The sequence below is a fragment of the Typopeltis vanoorti genome, chromosome 14, assembly GCF_054136105.1.
Source record: "Typopeltis vanoorti isolate ZY-2024b chromosome 14, IOZ_Tvanoo_1.0, whole genome shotgun sequence".
Lineage (NCBI taxonomy): Eukaryota > Metazoa > Arthropoda > Arachnida > Uropygi > Thelyphonidae > Typopeltis > Typopeltis vanoorti.
The window spans coordinates 55,131,707-55,150,895 of record NC_143562.1 but is presented as its reverse complement, the minus strand read 5'-3'; the positions used below and the strand labels follow the sequence as shown (position 1 = coordinate 55,150,895).

Sequence of the window (19,189 nt, the reverse complement as noted above, 5' to 3'; positions counted from 1 at the left end):
CAGCAGCCACCCTCTTATCCACGTAACCAGTATCACATCCATCCATTCTCATTTCCTCTAATTTGTATAACAAGTTCCATGTGGTTCTCTCTCAAATGCCTTTGCAAAATCCAGCAGAATCATCATGTAGCCATTTCCTTTATTTAACTCGGCTGTTACTGTATTATAAAAATTTACTTAGTAAGTAAATTACTAAGGCATGACCGACCCTTCACAAAGCCATGTTGTCCCTTGTACAGTATCACATTCTTTCTTTTAAGGTTACACGGTGATCAGCATTCATATTTACAAATTTAGGGACACATATAATTTTTTTTTAATTTTTAAATTTTTTTTAATTTATTATTTTTATTTTATATGTATATTTTTTATTTATTTTTTCAATTCTTATTTTATTTTATTTTATTGAATTATTGCTAGAGGTCAATCTAATAAAAAGATTAATTAACAGCATAGATTTAATTTACCAGTATAGAGTGCAAGAGCATGTAGCTTGGTAATAAATATTAATAAAATAGCACTATATAAATTCCCTAAATTCATATTTATGAATTTAGGGAACCAAGAAAGTCATCATCCTTCTGATGATGACCTCAATATAGGAGTCGAAACGTCAAGTGCTATTTTATTAATAATTAGTAAAATAATCATTTCAACACGTGTGTTTTGTGTCCCTAAAATGGGCAGATAAGTATCATATTCTTATCTGCCCATTTTTGAATTCTCTTTTTGAGCAATTTTTCCAGTACTTTTACCACCATGTCTGAGATACTGATTGCTCTATAATTTGCTAATGCAGTCTTAGAACTTCTCTTATGCAAGGGAATTAGTTTATCCTCTTTCCACTCCCTTGGAACTCTACCAGAGCTGAAACTTAAATTAAAGAGCCTAGTCAGAGGTACTGCCATTTCCCTTGCACATTCTCGCAAGACAGAGGTGATATTTCATCTAAACCCATATGCATGTACTTAGAGATTCTGCAATATCTTAAGAAGCTCCAATTTATCTACCTCTGTTCCCACATTAGTGTCTGTCACATATGTTAAAGTAGTAACCTCACTAGGATGATATACCCTTGCCAAGTGGTCACTCAGTAACTCAACTATTTCATCTGCTTGTGTCAACTCATGAAGGTTCATCTTCCATAGTCATTCTTCTTCTTACTTGTCACATAATGAAAGAACTCTTTGGGATTTCCTTTGGCCTGCTCGGCTAGATTCTTCTCATAATCTGATTTTGCCTCACCTTAACATGCTGATCACCTTTCTTGCCTGAGATTTGTACTGTTCATGAGTTTGCTGGTCGCCTTTCTCCTTATATACCCTCCACAGCATTTTCTTCTTCTGCAGCTCATACTTAATGATATTACTCATCCACCTAACTGCTATCTGATTAACTCTCCTGACCTTAGGTATACAATTTAATATTCTTTTCTCTAGATGTTCCTTAACTATCTTCCATTCACTACTAATATCCTTCCCTTGTAGTGTTTTATGCCATGGCAGAGATTCAAACTTCCTCCTAAGCTTGTGATAATCACCTGCCTTGTAGTTCTACACATACCCCATCTTCATAGAATATTCCTCATGTTTTACAATCTCCTAAGTCAAGACTGCATGGTCAGTTTTGCAATTATCAAGCAAATTTTATTATTATTATAACACAATGCCTCCTAGAAGTCCAAGAATTCATTGCTGGAGGACACTCCAGTACTTAATTCCTCCATGAATCACATGAAAATTTTTTTTTTTTTTTTTTTGTTGTTATTATTTTCTTATGTGAATTATGCAGTGTGTCTTACAACTGAAACAGGAGTTTTATTTTTGGTGCAGGAAAAGTTCCTATTACTTGGGAGAGATTGGACAAAATCTACCTTACATTATTATATAGATGTTATTTTTATGGGATTGGGCCACACTTTTTTTTAAGAAAAGTATCCACTGCTAAGTATATCTGAATGTGGTTATTTTGCAGCTGCATAAGAGAAATTGCAAATCAAAATGCATTCTTCAGTAGGCTGATGTACTGGCATGTTATGATTTTGCTGTTTATGAATATCTTAACAACGTAGATGATGCATTGAAGAATGGCCATATCAGATCTCATGCTTAACAATATGTGAAAGGTGAAAGTGTGAAGAGAAACATTTCTCAGCTGCAGACTACGGTTTTTAAAACAGCCTTCAAAGATTGGTGTCATGTTTAAATATCGAAAAGAATATAGATATCGTTCAAACTATATAGAGAGAAAATAGATTATTATTATTATTATTATTAAACAAGACCTCATGGAGTCAAAGACTCATCTAGGAGGTCCTTTTATCTCACACACATCTCATCATACCGGGTCTTAAACACATTCAAACTCCCTGCAGACACCACACTCTCAGGCAAGGCATTCCAATCATTCACAACTCTGCACGAAAAAAACCTGCCTCTCACTCCCCTACTCACACCCTCTTTATACAGTTTCCAGGGATGACCTCTGGTTCTCCCCTGATCTCCCACTATTCGCTGTAGAACTTCTCCACCATTGATCCTATAGCAACCCCTTACCAACTTGTAGGTCTCTATCATATCTCCCCTCTTCCTTCTCTCCACTAGTCTCTGCAAATTACATCTTTTCAATCTTTCCTCATACTCGACATTCCAGAGGTCAGAAACTACCTTAGTCAGTCGCCTTTGGACCCTTTCCAACATCTCTTCATCCTTCTGAAAACCAGGTGACCAAATCTGGGCACAATAGTCCATGTGTGGCCTAATCAAAGCCTTATACAATGGAACAAGAATCTCCCTACTTCTACATGTCAGTGTCCTCCTCATCATTCCCAGAAGTCTTTGTGTTGTCTTCACAATTTTGGCGATGTGACCCCTAAATTTTAGATCCTTATCCACTATCACTCCCAGATCTCTTATTTCCTCTACTTCCAACAATATATTTTCACCAAGCATAAATTCTGCATCCCATCTTTGTTTTCCAAATTTTAAAACCTTACATTTTGCAACATTGAATCAGTACAGATGTACAGATGATCAGTACAGAAATCACATAATTTTGCTGTAGTCTTTCTACCCATCCTCAGGTAGTGGAAGTAATTTTTTTTACATGCAAAGTAGTATTGCCAGAGAGAATTGGACGTATACAGATAGTAAATTATCGTAAGTTGCATTATAACAGATGATACCAGCTAGGATAGACTTACAATAATGAGTTTATCCTAAATCTCAAGAACTATTCCAGATTTTCTGATTTCACGAAGAGTTGGCAATAGTAATAATATCCAGACCATATAAAAATTTTATGGCCTTCAAAATATTAGAGTGTAATATTAGTCCATGGCAAAATGGGTTTGAAAGCACCAATTCTCACCTGATTGATGAAGTTAAGCAAATCCAAGTCCAGTTAATGCTTGGGAAGATAACCATCTGGGAATCCTAGGTACAGCTGTTATAATAATTTTTGTTTATTGAAGCCTATATAAGCAAGGAAGTAAGGAGCTGGTTCTTTGCATGGAGAGTGGTTGGTGAGTGGAATGCATTGTCTGAAAGTGTTGACTGCAAAAACTGCGAATAGGTTTAAGAAATGGTTTGATGATCTTTTTTCATGGAAGTGAAGATGAACCTCCCACAATGAGTTCTTTTGACTTCATGGAGGATGGAGATTATTAACTTCTGATGTTAATAATAGTAATAATAATAATGATGTAAAAATATCATTGACTGATTTTGTAGAATGGGAAGTTCTTTATTCATCAAACATCAAAAGATACAAGTAGAATTATTATTATTATTATTACCTGACATCTCCAAGGAGTCAAAGAGCTCAATATAGAAGGGGACACTACTCCACTCCGTGCTACACAAATAATGTATGCTGCTTCTACATTAAGAGCAGTTGATTTCATTATGAGTTTACAGTAACAGCTCTGTGGCTTATAATTGCAAATGTTAGACCTGATAACTTCAAAGCTTGAAGGTTTTGTTTTGCTTAACAATATTAAATCAGTATACAAATCAAATGTTTATGGTGTTATGCAGTGAATGTTTTATGGTGTTATAAAATTTTTTTTACCCCTTCATATTTTGTTCAGTTTGTATAGTTCTTCATTTACAGCAGTATGTTTTGTTGTTGTTGTTGTTTTTCACTTTTTTTTATGTTTTGGATATCATTAATTTAAAATTACAGTAGTTTTCTGATTATATATTCATTCTTCAGTCCTTTTGCATACCTTAATTATAGTAATTTTGTGTTTATCATTTCATATATTTCTATCTTTATTTTCAATGTAAATATCATCGGATTTAATTTAATTTTTTCTCTCATAGATGCTGATGTGAATCCTGTTGCTGTACACAATGATCAATCAGCAGTTAGAAATATCACAGAATTAAAGCTTTATATAAAGTAGGGATGCACAGACCGTGGCACGCATGCGGCCCTCCGTTGATTTGCTGACGGCCCGCCTCACCGTGTATTATTTTAACTTTAACAAGTTACATGATAGGTAATTTTTAAAAATGGTACATGCACAAAGCAAAGTAGCTGTGACGTCACGATTGCCTGTCTACTTACGATCATCGGTTAGTAATAATGTTAACAAATTTTATAATTTGTCTATTTGTCACATGAGTATTTTGTTTTCGTAGGTGCGGTTGCTACAATTAATTATCACCCCTAGGAAACGGTAAAAAATAAATTCTACAATTTATTTTTTACCCTTGCAGGACCAAGTAGGAAACGCAAACTACAGGATGAAAAACGACAGTTTCAGGATAGCTGAACCGAAAGATATGGTTTTGTGCAGTCGTTTAATAATATCGTGTGCTTGATTTGCAAAAGTGCTGTAGCCAGTGCCGGATTTACGTATAAGCTAAAAAAGATACAGCTTAGGGCCTCGCAATCTGCCGGGGCCTCAAAAATAAAGAAACAAAAACATATAAAAATTGATAAAAAAAATATTCGTAGAAAAATCACTCAAATGAAGTCAGATATATCACGATGATAATTTCTAAATAAGTTTAAATATACAAAATATAACATTAAAATAATTTTGGCGCATTGTAAAAGTGATTGAGATATTTTGTCTTCTTTTTTTTTTTTTGAACCTTATTTGTTGTTTTTAAAACCCTTTAATTATATAATTATTTCTGTGATTTTGTAAACGCATACTTTATTATTTTTTTAATAAAAATTAAAAGGCAATATATTTTCATATATTGAAAAGGCGTATATATTTAAACTTTTTCTGAGACCAACTGATGTAATTTAAAACAGTAGGGGGCCTCTGAGTTTTGTATTGCTTAGGGTTCAGCAAATCTAAATCCAGCCCTGGCTGTAGCCATACCAAAAGAATACGATATAAGGAGACACTATGAAATTCTGCATTCTACATTTTCAAATCTACCTGAAGAACTACTTAAACAAAAGATTTCATTTTTGAAACGAGAATTGACAGGTCAGCAAGTGATGTTTACAAAAAAACCTATTCAAGATTTGGAAATCACAACAGAAATAAGTTTTGAAATATCTCGTCTTATAGCAAAAAGGTGCCTACCATTTACAGACGGAGATTTCATTAAAGATTGCCTTGAGATAGCTGCTAAAAAAATTTGTCCTGAATCAGCCAAAAATGTTAAGAAAATTTAGTTAAACAGGATGACTGTGCAAAGAAGAATTGCTGCAATGTCGGTAAGTTGTGGACAAACATTGGAGCGGTTCCTAAATTCAATTGATGAAATTGAAATCTCCATGACTAAAAAAACAAAAATGCCCCTGACAAAAAATCCGGATTGGTTATGTGATTTAGCCTTTCTGGTTGAGATTACTAATCATTTAAATACGATAAATATGCAACTTCAGGGCAAAGATCAATTGGTTACTCAACTTTACGGCCACATTTTGTCTTTTCACTGCAAGTTAAATCTATTTCAAATCCAACTGAAGTCAGGAAATTGCATCCATTTTCCTAATTATAAGAAAGTTTCTGAAAAGTTCAATGTCAACTTCAAAACTGTGTATGTTGAAAAGATTGATAACTTGATATCAACCTTCAAGGATCAGTTTTCTGATTTTAAAAAAGTGAAACCGTTGCTAGATTTATTTAGCAATCCTTTTGCCATTTTGCCCGAATCAGCACAACTTGAACTCATCGACATTCAAAACAATGAGAGCCTGCGAAATAAATTTAACGAAGGCAATTTATTAAACTTCTATCATTGTGTCGATAAAAACAATTATAAATGGTTACTAGATAATGCATTAAGATGTGCAAGCCTCTTTGGCTCAACATATATTTGTGAACAAGCTTTTTCAGTCATGAATATTAACAAATTGAAAAATAGGAACTGCTTGACTGATGAAAATTTAGAATCAATTTTGCGGTTGGCTACTACAAAACTTGAACCAAATATCAAAACAATTGTCAAATCAATGCAATGTCACGCATCAAATTAAATTTACTTACTTTTTATTACCTTTTTTGTAACAATTATAATAGTTATAAATAAAATAAACAATATATGGTAGATAATTTTCAAGTTTTTTTTGGCGGCCCTCCCATAAGTAACAGTAGAACTATGCTGCCCTCGGCCTTAACAAGTTTGTGCATCCTTGAATTATAAAGCAACCTGTACAAGTACTGTCGAGAAGCCCCTACAAAATACATCAGATATCAAGTATATCAGAGAATATCAAATAAAATAGAAATTCTTGAAACTTATTCCCAGGAACTTTTTTGTAAATAAGTAATCAGAAAAGTTCAAAACAAAAGAACTAAACTAATACTAATATTGAAATACATGTTTTATTGTGTAAAGAATTTTATGACTTTGAAAAATATTTCCATCTTCAGTGAAATGGATGCTTTTAATATGTGCAATATTATAATTCATAATAAAACAACAAAAATTAAATTGGAAACTTATCTGCAGTTTGCTGAAATTAAAGTTCCAAAATTCCACTACAACCAAGGGTGCAAAATGCCAACAAATTTGTAATTTATAGTGTGTCATTAAAACAAAAACAAAACAACAACACCAAAAAAAAAAAAAAATGGAAAGTACATCTAATAATTTTTATAAAATTTCTCTGGAATTATATTCCAGAGAAATTACACTATCCCACTGAAGCAAACCTTATTCCTAATGGTAATAATTTTTTACCTGAAATATTTAAAAAGGCATTTTTAAAGGGGAGTAACAGGAAAAAACACACAGCTGTTTGTAACAAAAGAACATTTGATTTGTGACATATATAATAAGTCGTTTTCACGGTTATCTCATCTTAAAGATCACAAAAGAATTCACACCAAGGAGAAACTTATGATATATGTGAGAAGTCATTTTCGCACACATCATCACTAAAAGTACACAAAAGAATACACTCCAATGAGAAACCTTTCACTTGTGAAGTTTCTGGCACCTCATTTCCTCAGTCATCACTTCTCAGAAGACACATGAGAAGTCATACTGGTGAGAAACCTTTTATCTGTGATAACTGTGGAAAGGCATATTCACAATCATCATCCCTCAAAGGTCATAAAAGAATTCACACCAATGAAAAACCTTTCAGATGTGGCAGTTCATTTATTATTATTATTATTCAGGCCTCCATGGAGTCAAAAGACTCATCATGGGAGGTCCTTCCTAAGAAACACAAAGTCTATCAAGACTCGTCGAGGGGAGGTCCTCCCTGAGAAACACAAAGTCTATCATACCACTCCTTAAACTCATTGACCGCTCTCGCTCTCACCACTCCATCAGGCAATGCATTCCATGGTTCAACCACCCTCCATGCAAAGAAACCATTCCTCACCCTCTTGCAAACAGATTCCTTTCATAACTTTCAGGGATGGTGTCACTGTATTTTCATATATATCATCTTTCAAAAAACATATGAGAATTCATAGTGGGGAAACACCGTTTGCCTGTGATATGTGTGAGAAATCATTTACTTATGTATATTATTTCTGGGAAAACTCCCATGTTACTCCTCTTTATAAACTATTATAATTACAGCTATTTTGCCTGCTTCAGTTTAGGAGTACCCCTGTTTAGATGTCATTGGCTATTTACTCATGGATTCTTAGGGCATTATGAGTGTAGATGTACTAAAAAGTATATGTAGCCTAAGGAATAGAAAATTGCACATACCTTTTTCTGGGTGTTGTGGCTTTTCCTCAGTCTGCAATGTCGAAAACTGCAGAGTGTGTGTGTGGGGGGGGGTAGGCAGTTTGGTAGAATAAGTTAGAAAAACCCGGGTTTTTTTCGTAATATATAGAAACATATACTTTTATATAGGGTGGGGAAAAAGTGAAAGGGTTAATTTTTTTAAAATAGGGAGGGGGAAGGGAAAAGGTGGTTGACGGGGTGTGGACCGTTTCGACTATTCGTGGTCGTCATCTGAACACATTGGGAAAGTGGAAGCTATGTCAGGTCGGGTGAGTGCTTCTGCTTTAGAGGTGTTTGTGTTGTCTCCTATTGGTCGGGGTTGTGACCTCAATTTTATGTTGTGAAGCTTCCAAACCTCGGAGATTATGTAGGGCCTGTGTACGTTGATAGAGTTCGCATCACACTTTATAGCTATTGTTTCCGATATTCTGAGCATTGTTTCATTGTCTTGTCTGTCTATTATGATGGCCTTGTCTATCTGCGCCATCATAATAGACAGACAAGACAATGCAAATGAAATGCCACAAATTTTACAGGTGAAAGGTTTTTCATTTGTGTGAATTCTTTTGTGTTCTTTGAGAACATGAGAATAAGTAAATGATTATTATAATTACAGCTATTTTGCCTGCTTCAGTTTAGGAGTACCCCTGTTTAGATGTCATTTGCATACATGTCATCCCTCATAAGACACAAAAGAATGCATTTAAATGATAAACCATTCACTTGTGAAATTTGTGAGAAGTCATTTTCACATACATCATCCTTTACAAATAGTACATTCTGACACGAAGCCTTTTGCCTGTGAAATATGTGGTAATTCATTTTCAAGGTCATCACACCTTAAAGAGCACCAGAGAACTTACACCAAGGAGAAACCTTTCACCTGTGCGATATGTGGCCATTCATTTTCACGATTATCATTACTCAAACAGTACAGAGTAATTCATACACATGAGAAACCTTTTATTTGTGAAATATGCAGTCATTCATTTTCAAGGTTATCATCACTCAAAAGACATAAAAGTTCGCACAAATGAAAAAGTTCATTGCATGATAGTCATTTTCATAATTTTATTCAAGAACACAGAATTCTCTCCCATAGAAATCTTTTCATACCAGATATATATTATGTCATTTCATAGTCACTATTTCAAGAAAGAAACAAAAGAATTATATGAGTCAAAATATTCTACCTTCAAATAAGGCAAGCATTCCCAAACTTTTCCATTTGAGAGTTGGAGTTGCATTCAGAAATTGTCTTAAATCTTTTTCATCCTTCTCTTATTAATAACAGTAGGACTAAATAACAAAATAGGACTATTTTCATTCTTGCAAGAATAGTGCATATTACAGAAGAACACATGACATCACATCTTATTATGAAAAGATGTGCATGAGAAGACATTAGAAAACCCTTAATCGGGATGATGTTCTTGCACTTAATCATCTACTGTAATCCTATTTATTAAAAAAGAGTTTGGTTCCTTAATATGATCTGCTTTTCATCTAACTACACAATTGCATGATTATACAAGATGCAACAGGACTACAGTCAGATGCCATTTCATGTAAAATGGAGCCCCCCCCTCTAAAAAATGTTATTCTTATGTCAGTCACTATATTACTTTATGTATTTCTTCATGCTTTTTATGCATATTTAATTCATATCTTTCAATTTCTTGCATCACAGTTTCATCACCGAAGCATAGAATAATAATAAAAAGATTACACCTTGATATCCTTTTTTTTTATATAATTAAATTTTCTTAATAAAATTTGTAATTCAATTATTTTTGCAATATAAAGGTTATTTAACTGTCTTTAATTATAAAGTGTTTTGAGGCTTAATTTATCATTAAAATTAAAAGAGATTTTGGAATTATGGTTGCATTTGTAAGCTTTTGTGGTTAACCATAATATAGTAACATATTATGTTACTATATTATAGAATCTGAGAAAGCAGATTATCTGCTTTCTCAGATTGTATGGTCAGCATCCTCTGGATGATCGGCTTCAAAAGTTAATAAAGTATGTCATGTACTTGTACTAAAAGATTACACTTACATATATGAGGGTTCTGAAAGTTCTGATAAACACCTAGAACAAAAATGTTTTTTTCATATAAAAATTTTTCATAAAAATTTTTTTTTCCATATAAAAAATGTTTTTTCCGAAAATATCCTTTCTTTTAAGATGACACATCTTAAAAGAAAGGATACATAAAATTAATTAATTTTTTTGTTCTAGGGGTTTGTCAGAACTTTCCAGATCCCCCACCTCATATATATATATGGATAGAAAAAAAGCTGTTAGTCATAGTTCATGGAGAATAGCAAAATTTCAATCATTCAATAAACTGTCTATATGCATTTGATAAATTATATGGACACGAAATTATATTCCAGTTTAATCCAGGAGGATAAACCAATTAGGGGAGAGTAAATGGATGAGTGGCCATATAAAGCAGGAGCTGCAAAAGAAGGAAAACATTGTGGAGGGAATATAAAGAAGAAAAGGATCAGCGTGCTCATGAGAAATACAAAGCACAGGCAAAAAAGGGTATTTTGGTAAGGAAAACTAAATCAGATTATGAGAGAAAATTAGCCAAGCAAGTGAAAGAAAGTCCAAAAGAGTTTTTTCACTATGTAATGAGTAAGAGGAAGAATCATTATTGAAGGACAACTTTAATCAGTTGTCCTTCTATAATGATTTCAACTATTTCTTCTGAAGCAGAAGAAATAGTTGAGCTACTAAGTGATTACTTTACAAGGGGGGGGGTTAATCTAGGTGGAGATATTACAGTTGCTAATGTGCTAGCGGCAGATGTGAGAATTAATGTAGATGAACTTGAATTGCTCAGAATATTGAAAAATATCAATATGATTACAGCAGTGGGATTGGAGGACATGTCGGCTCATGTGCTAAGAGAATATGCAAGAAAACGGGCAGTGCCTCTAATGATGTTTAATCTAATCTAAGTCTCAGCTCTGATAAACTTCCAAGGATGTGGAAAGAGGGTAAGATAATTCAATTACATAAAGATGGTCCCAACACAGAAGTAGCAAATTACAGAATGATTAGTATCTCAGGAGTGATGGTTAAAATATTGAAAAATTAGTTAAAATTCAGAAATAGGTAGATAGGAATATGATACTCCATAGGGGACAGCATGGATTTGTAAAAGATGGATCTGCCTTATCACATTTTATAATAAATAACAGCAGAATTGAATAAAGGAGATGGCTACACAGTGATATTGCTGGACTTAGCAAAAGTATTTGAGAGAATACTGCATGGAAAAGTAGTTGGAGCAAATGGAAATGGATATGAAACTGGTAATATTGAATAGGAAGGTTGATGACAGACAGACACAACGTAGTATATGGTGGAATGGAATCTGGACAAAAGTTGGTAACTGGCAGAGTACCTCAGGGATTTGTACTAGGACCACTACTCTGAATTTGTATATTAATGACATAGGGAATGAATGATGGGGAATATTCAGTTGTTTGTTGATAATGCAAAACTAGAGAGCAAATTAGTTGATAAATGATCCACGAGTCTTCTTACTCCATGGTGATACCTGTATAATAATAATAATAATAAAGGTAATATTAGATTATACCTTTATATATATATATATATATATGTAGAGCAGTAGCACACTCAGGGTTTAATCTTGGTGGGAGGGGGCCCTAGTTGAGTAGATGATTTGAGAATACACACTACGCATCACATACCACCTGACTGAGCATCTGCAGTGATCTCTAATTCATAAGTAGTATAGTATAGAAATAGAAGACATGACACAACATAAATTTTTAAAAAATAATTTTAATTAGGAAAAGTTTCTAGTGTTTTTTTCCTTTTTCTCTGGGTTCACTGATGTAGATGTACCTCATATGCTATTCTCAGAAATTATGTACTAGAGACATATTTTAAACTAATAAAGGAGCAAGGGATCACCCTAATAAAGGATTGCTATAGGATAAGTATATAGGATTTAAGAAAATGCTATTTTACTGAGCGTTACCATCTAGTGGAATAAAGGTGATATAGATAATCCTGCAGGATGATTTAAATAAATTGGCATTATGGACAGTGGATAATGGTTGTCAATTTAATGTTGCAAAATGTCAAGTTATGCACTTCAGGTTGAATAGATTTTATGCTGTGTATCACATTGATGGTACTGCAGGAAATTGACAAGGCTAGGAACTTGGATCTATTGGTGGACAGAGGGTTGAAGTTCAGATGGCATATTGAAAGTTGGCAAAATAACTCAAAGGATTACTTGGATGTTGAAGAACACATTGATAAGTAAAGATAGGAAAGTTATTATCCCTTTTTATAAGGTTATGATTTGACTGTACCTTGACTGCTATGCTCAGATTTGGTTACCTGAGTTTCCTGAGTATCAGGAGGTGGTGAAGAGAATCCAGATACGAGATGCCAAGCTGGCAACACGTCTGTGAAATGCTCCCTATTTGGATAGGTTGAAGGTGTGGGATAGTAGATTTTTGTCGATAGGTGGAAGAGAGAGAGGATGTGATAGAAACTTAAGTTACTAAAGGGATTCAAGATTGACATAAAATAAATTTTTTAATACATGATGAGTAGGGAGAGAGCAAGGGGTCACCCTGTAAGTTGTGTAAGAGTGTGGTTAGTAAGTGTGTGCAAACTAGATTTTTTGCTTGGAGAGTGGTGAATGAGTGAAATGGATTGCCAGAGGTAATATGAGAGCTTGGACAGTGAATGAGATTAAGGAGAGGTATGATAAGTATTGTGTGAATAGTAGTTAGCATAGGTCTCTCACAGTGACTTTTCTGACTCCATGTATATACCTGTATAATAATAATAATAATAATAATAATAATAATAATAATAATAATAATAATAATTCTTTGCCTACACCACTAATTTATTTAAATCATCCTGCTGAATATCTACATCACCTTTATCAATTAATGCTTTTCCTAGTTTTGCATCATCAACAACAAACAGCTGAATATCCACCACAACAAATATGCACAAACAATGTTTGTGCATGAAGTATCTGCATGACTAGGCTACTTGTCTATAGAAGCTGTTAACTTCAGATCATTGCTTAAGTATCTTATAATGCAAAAAAGTTATGGGAAGAGCAACTACCCAGACTTATTCTGATCTATATTGAGGTCTTGTCAGTGGGCACTAGACCTAGGGAAGATAACAAGGTTGAATCAATGTAGAAGTCATATATATTTAATATAAAGTGGTAAAAATATATATCACCTTGTTAAAATACTCTGGATCAGAGACAGTTAACTGCAGTAACCAAGTTACTTCACTTGGTTACTGCAGCAATTGATGTGAAGCCAACAGCTTCCATATATAAGTAACCTGATCGTGAAGATATTATTATCCCATGATCCCCATGGAGTCAAAGTCTGATTGCAGGAGGTCCTTGTTTTGTCATTACGCGCAGCTCATCATACCGTGCCTAAAATATATTCAAACTCTCTGCAGACACCACACTCAAGCAATGTGTGTGGTGTCTTTCACAATTCTCTACACAAAATACCTGCTTCATACTCCCTTGCTCACACCTTCCTTATACAGTTTACAGGAATAACCTTTTTTTCTCCTCCCATCTTCCACCATTTTATGAAAAAACCTCTTCGTCATTAATGATCGCGTATTACGAGAATGTGCAGACAAGGATTCAGCAAGATCTGTGATTAGGCATTTAACTTAATTCTCAGCTCAAGTAGTCTGAAGGGAGTTGAGGAGGAAGAAAATAGTTCCTTTGCATAAAGGATGCTCTAAGACTGCAGTATCAAATTATAGAGAATCACAATCTTGGAAATAATGGTATTATTCCAAAAAGTTGGTCAGACAATGCAAAAATGGTTGGATAAGAGTATGATATTCTATGGAATGCAGAACTGCCCTGTGAAGGGGTAGGTCATACCTTGGTAATTCACTTATTTTTATATTAAATAATTATGCATTTCTCTTGTTTAATTTAATTTAATGAAATTTAATTATTTGTCTCTTTTCTGTTTTATGCTTTATAATCCTTTATTTTTTTTTGCTTTGTAATGTAAACAGTGGCGCACTCAGGATTTAATCTTGGAGGGGGCCCAAGTGCTCAGGATTTAACCTTTGGGGGGGGGGGGGGGGGCGAGTTGAGTAGACGTTTTGCGAATATACACTACATATCGCATACGACCTATAACTGAGCATCTGCAGTGATCGCTAATTCATTAGTAGCACACAACATAAATAAAAAAAATGAATTTTAATTAGGAAAAGATTTTTGGAAATTTTTCTAGTGTTTTTTCCTTTTCTTTGGGGGGGGTGCCCGGGCCCCTTGCCCCCCCCCTGGGTGCGCCACTGAATATAAATACTGTAGTTCTATTTTCAGCTATTCAAATGAGTATTTTTACCAAATTTAATAAATCTCTTTCACTTTCCCTCTTTCTTATGAATTTTCCATGACTTGTTATAGGACAAGTGTTGCAAACTAAATATCCTGAGAAAAATTAATTATGTGTTATTCCACTTCGGGTCGTAATTATTGTTTCAATGTGTCTTGAAAAAAATTCTACAAATTTCTGACATAAATCGTGTGGTATTTCTTTCCTTCTTCGCCTTTAAAAGATTAAGAAGTTCAAATAACGAAGGACGTCATAATAAGTTGACGTCCTTCGTTATTATACTATATAAATTCCGTGTTTTATTTCATTCCGTAAAATTTCAATCAGGTTGAGCTCTTTGCATTCCACAACAGTGTTCTGATGTTATTTTCTGCAAACTCTATGTTTACAATCACTGTATTGTGACACTGAGCGTTATCGTGTTGATGAGTATAAGTGATTCCATAAAATTATCACGTCAGAACATTGTCCAGAAAATTAATGCATTCGTAGCAGTCTTTGTACTGTGAAAGTGAATGATATAAATTTTACCATAAAAAGAATGGCACATCATTACACTGGCTGCTCTCAACATCATATGTTATTATTATTATTATTTGTTGACACCTCCAAGGAGTCCGAAGATTCATCGCAGGAGGACACCTACTATACAACTGTCTCCACCACCACCGAACCTCTACTACCAATCAACGCCATCTACCGCCCACCACCACAACTAGTATTTTTTGTCTATAAATTGCTTGTGTTCTGTATGCGGTATGAAAAACCTGAGTTTCCGGGAGAAAAAACCCTGCTACCTCCCTCCTTATGAGATCAGCTAACTTACCTTCGATTGAAAAAATCCACATAAAGATTCCTCCCGTCACGAAGAGAATCGAACTTAGACCTGTTCCATTCAAAGGACGCAAGGTACCGTCGTTCTTCCAATTGCGCTACTGACGTATTAATAGAACTGTTCGAGTTTATGGGATGGGCTGCTCCATGCCGTCTATTCACAGTTGCGATACCACTACTACACGGGAGCTTTTGCCTGCTGTGTTTCCGCCCTGAGCGGGTTATCTCCTTCGTCAACCTGGTGACCATGGCTCCCCCGAGGTCACCATATCGACGCTGTGCTTAGTGCGGAAACGCGATCAACATAGGACGACAAGGAGCAGAGCTCCCAACCTCAAACCGCCCTCCAGTTCAGGCCTCCAAGTAGCTAGATTACAGGAGCACGGCGCCACTCCCAGCCAAATGTAACAATACACCAAGGAAGAAACTATCATCGATCATCCTCCACATCCTAGTGCATCCAACAAGCTTTGTAGTTTCAAAAATTTTTTAATGAAATTCATTTCGTCCAATACTTATTTCCCAGGAGCTTAATGTAGAAACATTAAGCTCTTTCCATGGTTATTCTTCCTTTTACTTGCCACATAGCAAAAGAACTCCTTAGGGTTTCTTCTGGATTCATCAGCTAGCTTCCTTTCATAATTAGCTTTGGCTTTCCTTACCATACAGGTTACTCTCTCTGCCTGTGCCTTGTACTGCTCATGGGAACTCTCATCACGTTTTTCTTTATACTTCCTCCACAACCATTTCTTTATCTGCAACTCCTGCTTAACACGTTCATTGCCAATCACGCGATATCGCGCGACGCGAGTTCTCACCAAACGGCCGATCACACGTTATCGCGTGGACGTCGCTAACTAAAAAAAAAAAAAAATTGGCCACCACACGAAATTCCAATTTTCAGCTTGGCAATGAAAGTGTTAATAATATTATTCATCCATCTTACTATTTCTTATGATTTCTCCTTCTGACTCTGGGAATACAGTCTAACAGCTTTCTTTAAATACTCCTTGACAATCTCCCACGCACCATCAACATCTCTTCCCTTCAAATTCTCATGCCATAGCACTTCTGAAAGCTGACTTCTCAGCTTGTCATAATCACCAGCCTTGTAATTCCACATATACCCCTTCTTAACAGAATATTCACCACATCTTACAATCTCCCGGGTCAAGAGCACATGATCGCTTTCCACAACTGGAGATGTGTAACTAAATTACTTGTTGATATGTTCTCCGATGTTATGATCAGATCTAACACTCTAGAATCTCTTGTCCCTTCCATTACATGCCGTCTCAGGTAGTTATCTCTTAACAACTGTATAAACTCCATTTACTTTGTTTCTTGTGACCATTCCTTCTCCAAATCTATGTCCTCAAAGTTAAAATCTCCCATAATAATTACTCGACCTTCACTCATCGTGCTAATTTGCCAATACATATTATTTACATTCTCCCTTATACCCCTTGGATTATAGCAACAACTGATTACATATTTCGCCTTGTTGATCTCTATCTCACACCAAACAGTCTCGAATGAAGTGCCCTCTACATACCTGTCACCTTGAGGCACTTCTACCTTTTTTGGCTTTAACGCTTCATCTATCATTAGTAAAACCCCTCCCCACAAAATGTTAATCATTGTCCAATAATAAAGGACACAGATCCCGTCGCCCTTCCAATTTTGTTAACATAATATAAGAAAGTTTATTCTCCATTTGGGTTCCTCGTTTAGTTCCTATCGAAGACAGACGCCGAAATTAAAGAAGCTGCCCAAAGATTTAGAGAGACTTATCCAGAGGACATCTAGTTGGACTGCAGATGAAATGGTTCATTTCAAATTTTTCTTATCACAGTTAGAAGATTTTAAAGCTGACAAAACAGTGCGAGCATCGCGATCGTAAAAACTTATTTTTGAATATATGGTGCACTCAACATTCCCAAATGTTATGACAGCGTTAAGAATTTATAGGTGTCTCATGATCACGAATGCTACTGATGAACGAACCTTTTCGAAGTTAAAACTGCTGAAAAATTGTCATCGATCTTCAATGCATAAGAACGACTGAACTCACTTACCATTATGGCCACTGAATACGACGTCTTGCAAAAGGTGTTTATTTGTTTAATAACATTAATAATTGTTAATGTTTGTTTTGTGTAATAAAATTGATTTATTAAAATTGTTGGTTGGTAAAATGTAAAACGTATTAGGAGATAATTTGCGAGTGGGGGGGGGGGAGATTTCGACTGCCTAGGGGCTTCCGCAGGGTTTAATCCAGCACTGCTGTGGAGGATGGAATCCTGCTCTCAATATGAATCATCTTCACTTTTGCCCGATCAAGACGAAATATTGAAGTAACTGCTCTCCAACTTTAGTTGAAATCGATTGAACGAGGCAATCTCAGAGTTATCTAGTTATTCACAAAATAAGTCGGGCACTTTGGGGAGTGTCGTATTTATTAAATGAATTTAGTGCATCGAATGTGGCAAGGTATATATAGCATATCGAATGAAAGGAACAGATTGAGGTGAAGGATTCAGGTCAACCCTCAGAAAAGCTCAGCTATGCTTTTTACCAGAAGAAATGTGATCATTAATGAAGACATCCAACTCTATGGAAAAAAGATTCCGTGACAAACAGAAACCAAGTATCTGAGAGTTCAACAGTTACATTAAGCTCATCTTCTGCAGAGCCATAGCACAGCTTTACCCCATGATAAACCGCAGAAGTTAACTTGATGTACAAAATAAACTGCTAATATGCAAGATGGTGATACGTCCAATAATCACCTATGTCTCCCCAGCGTGGAGCAATACCTCACAGTCTAATATCCTAAAACTCCAGAGGATTCAAAATAAGTGAAAAATTGTCATCGATCTTCAATGACGGATGATTTTGGACGCACCGTGGTATGTCAGAAACACCCAGATCCATCGGGAGACCAAAATCCTACACATCGTCCCGCTACTACAGGATCTAGCAGAAACGTTTTTCGCCAGAGCAATCACTCATCCTAACCCATTGATCAAACAATTCTAAGAATACGATGAGACAGTCTACAACAAGCAAAAAAAGACCAAAAGCAATCTTACTCCCAGCTGAAATCAACCAACCACATTGTCCACAAAGAGAGAACATAATGCTCAAAACTGTCCCATTCGTCAGTTTACCTACCCCAGACAAAGGGGAATATAATAGCATATTTGCTTCGCCCATCTAGTCAGCAACGTAGTGCGTAACAGATCGATATTAGCAGTTCGAATTTTGGCGCTGATGTTATTTTAATAACAGTAGTCAGTGCCTTTATGCCTTGGTGGGAGTCGTTGTCGTGACTCTTTAATAATACAAATCAGTTCGATATAAAATCTGTTTAAATTTACATCGTAGCACGCTGATTTTTAAACAGATTAAAATATTAATTATGATTATTGTACTGTAATTATTTAAAAATAAAATTACTTCCTTTAATGCAGGGATTCTCAACCTATAGTACTCATACCACTGGTGTTACGTGAGCCACTGCCCGGTGGTACGAAAACAGAGTATAAAATAAAAAGCTAAATTAACATGTTTTTTTACTCGCAACATGAGTTGAGAATTAAAAATGTATGCACAAATATTTAACAGTTCTAATTAAAATATTTCATGCAACTAAATGAAAAAATTAGATTTTACATTATCATTAAAAATTTTTGTATAATAATATACAAAAATAATACGGAAGTTCCATTTGAATTTAATAAGTATTAATCAAATGACAAT

At 34.9% G+C, this 19,189-nt stretch overlaps 1 non-coding gene across 1 annotated transcript; it reads right to left on the bottom strand.

The window, feature by feature from the left end:
* Nucleotides 1-15,536: 15,536 nt before the first annotated feature.
* Nucleotides 15,537-15,823, bottom strand: LOC150099490 (signal recognition particle RNA). Its single transcript, XR_016549426.1, has one exon.
* Nucleotides 15,824-19,189: the final 3,366 nt, after the last annotated feature.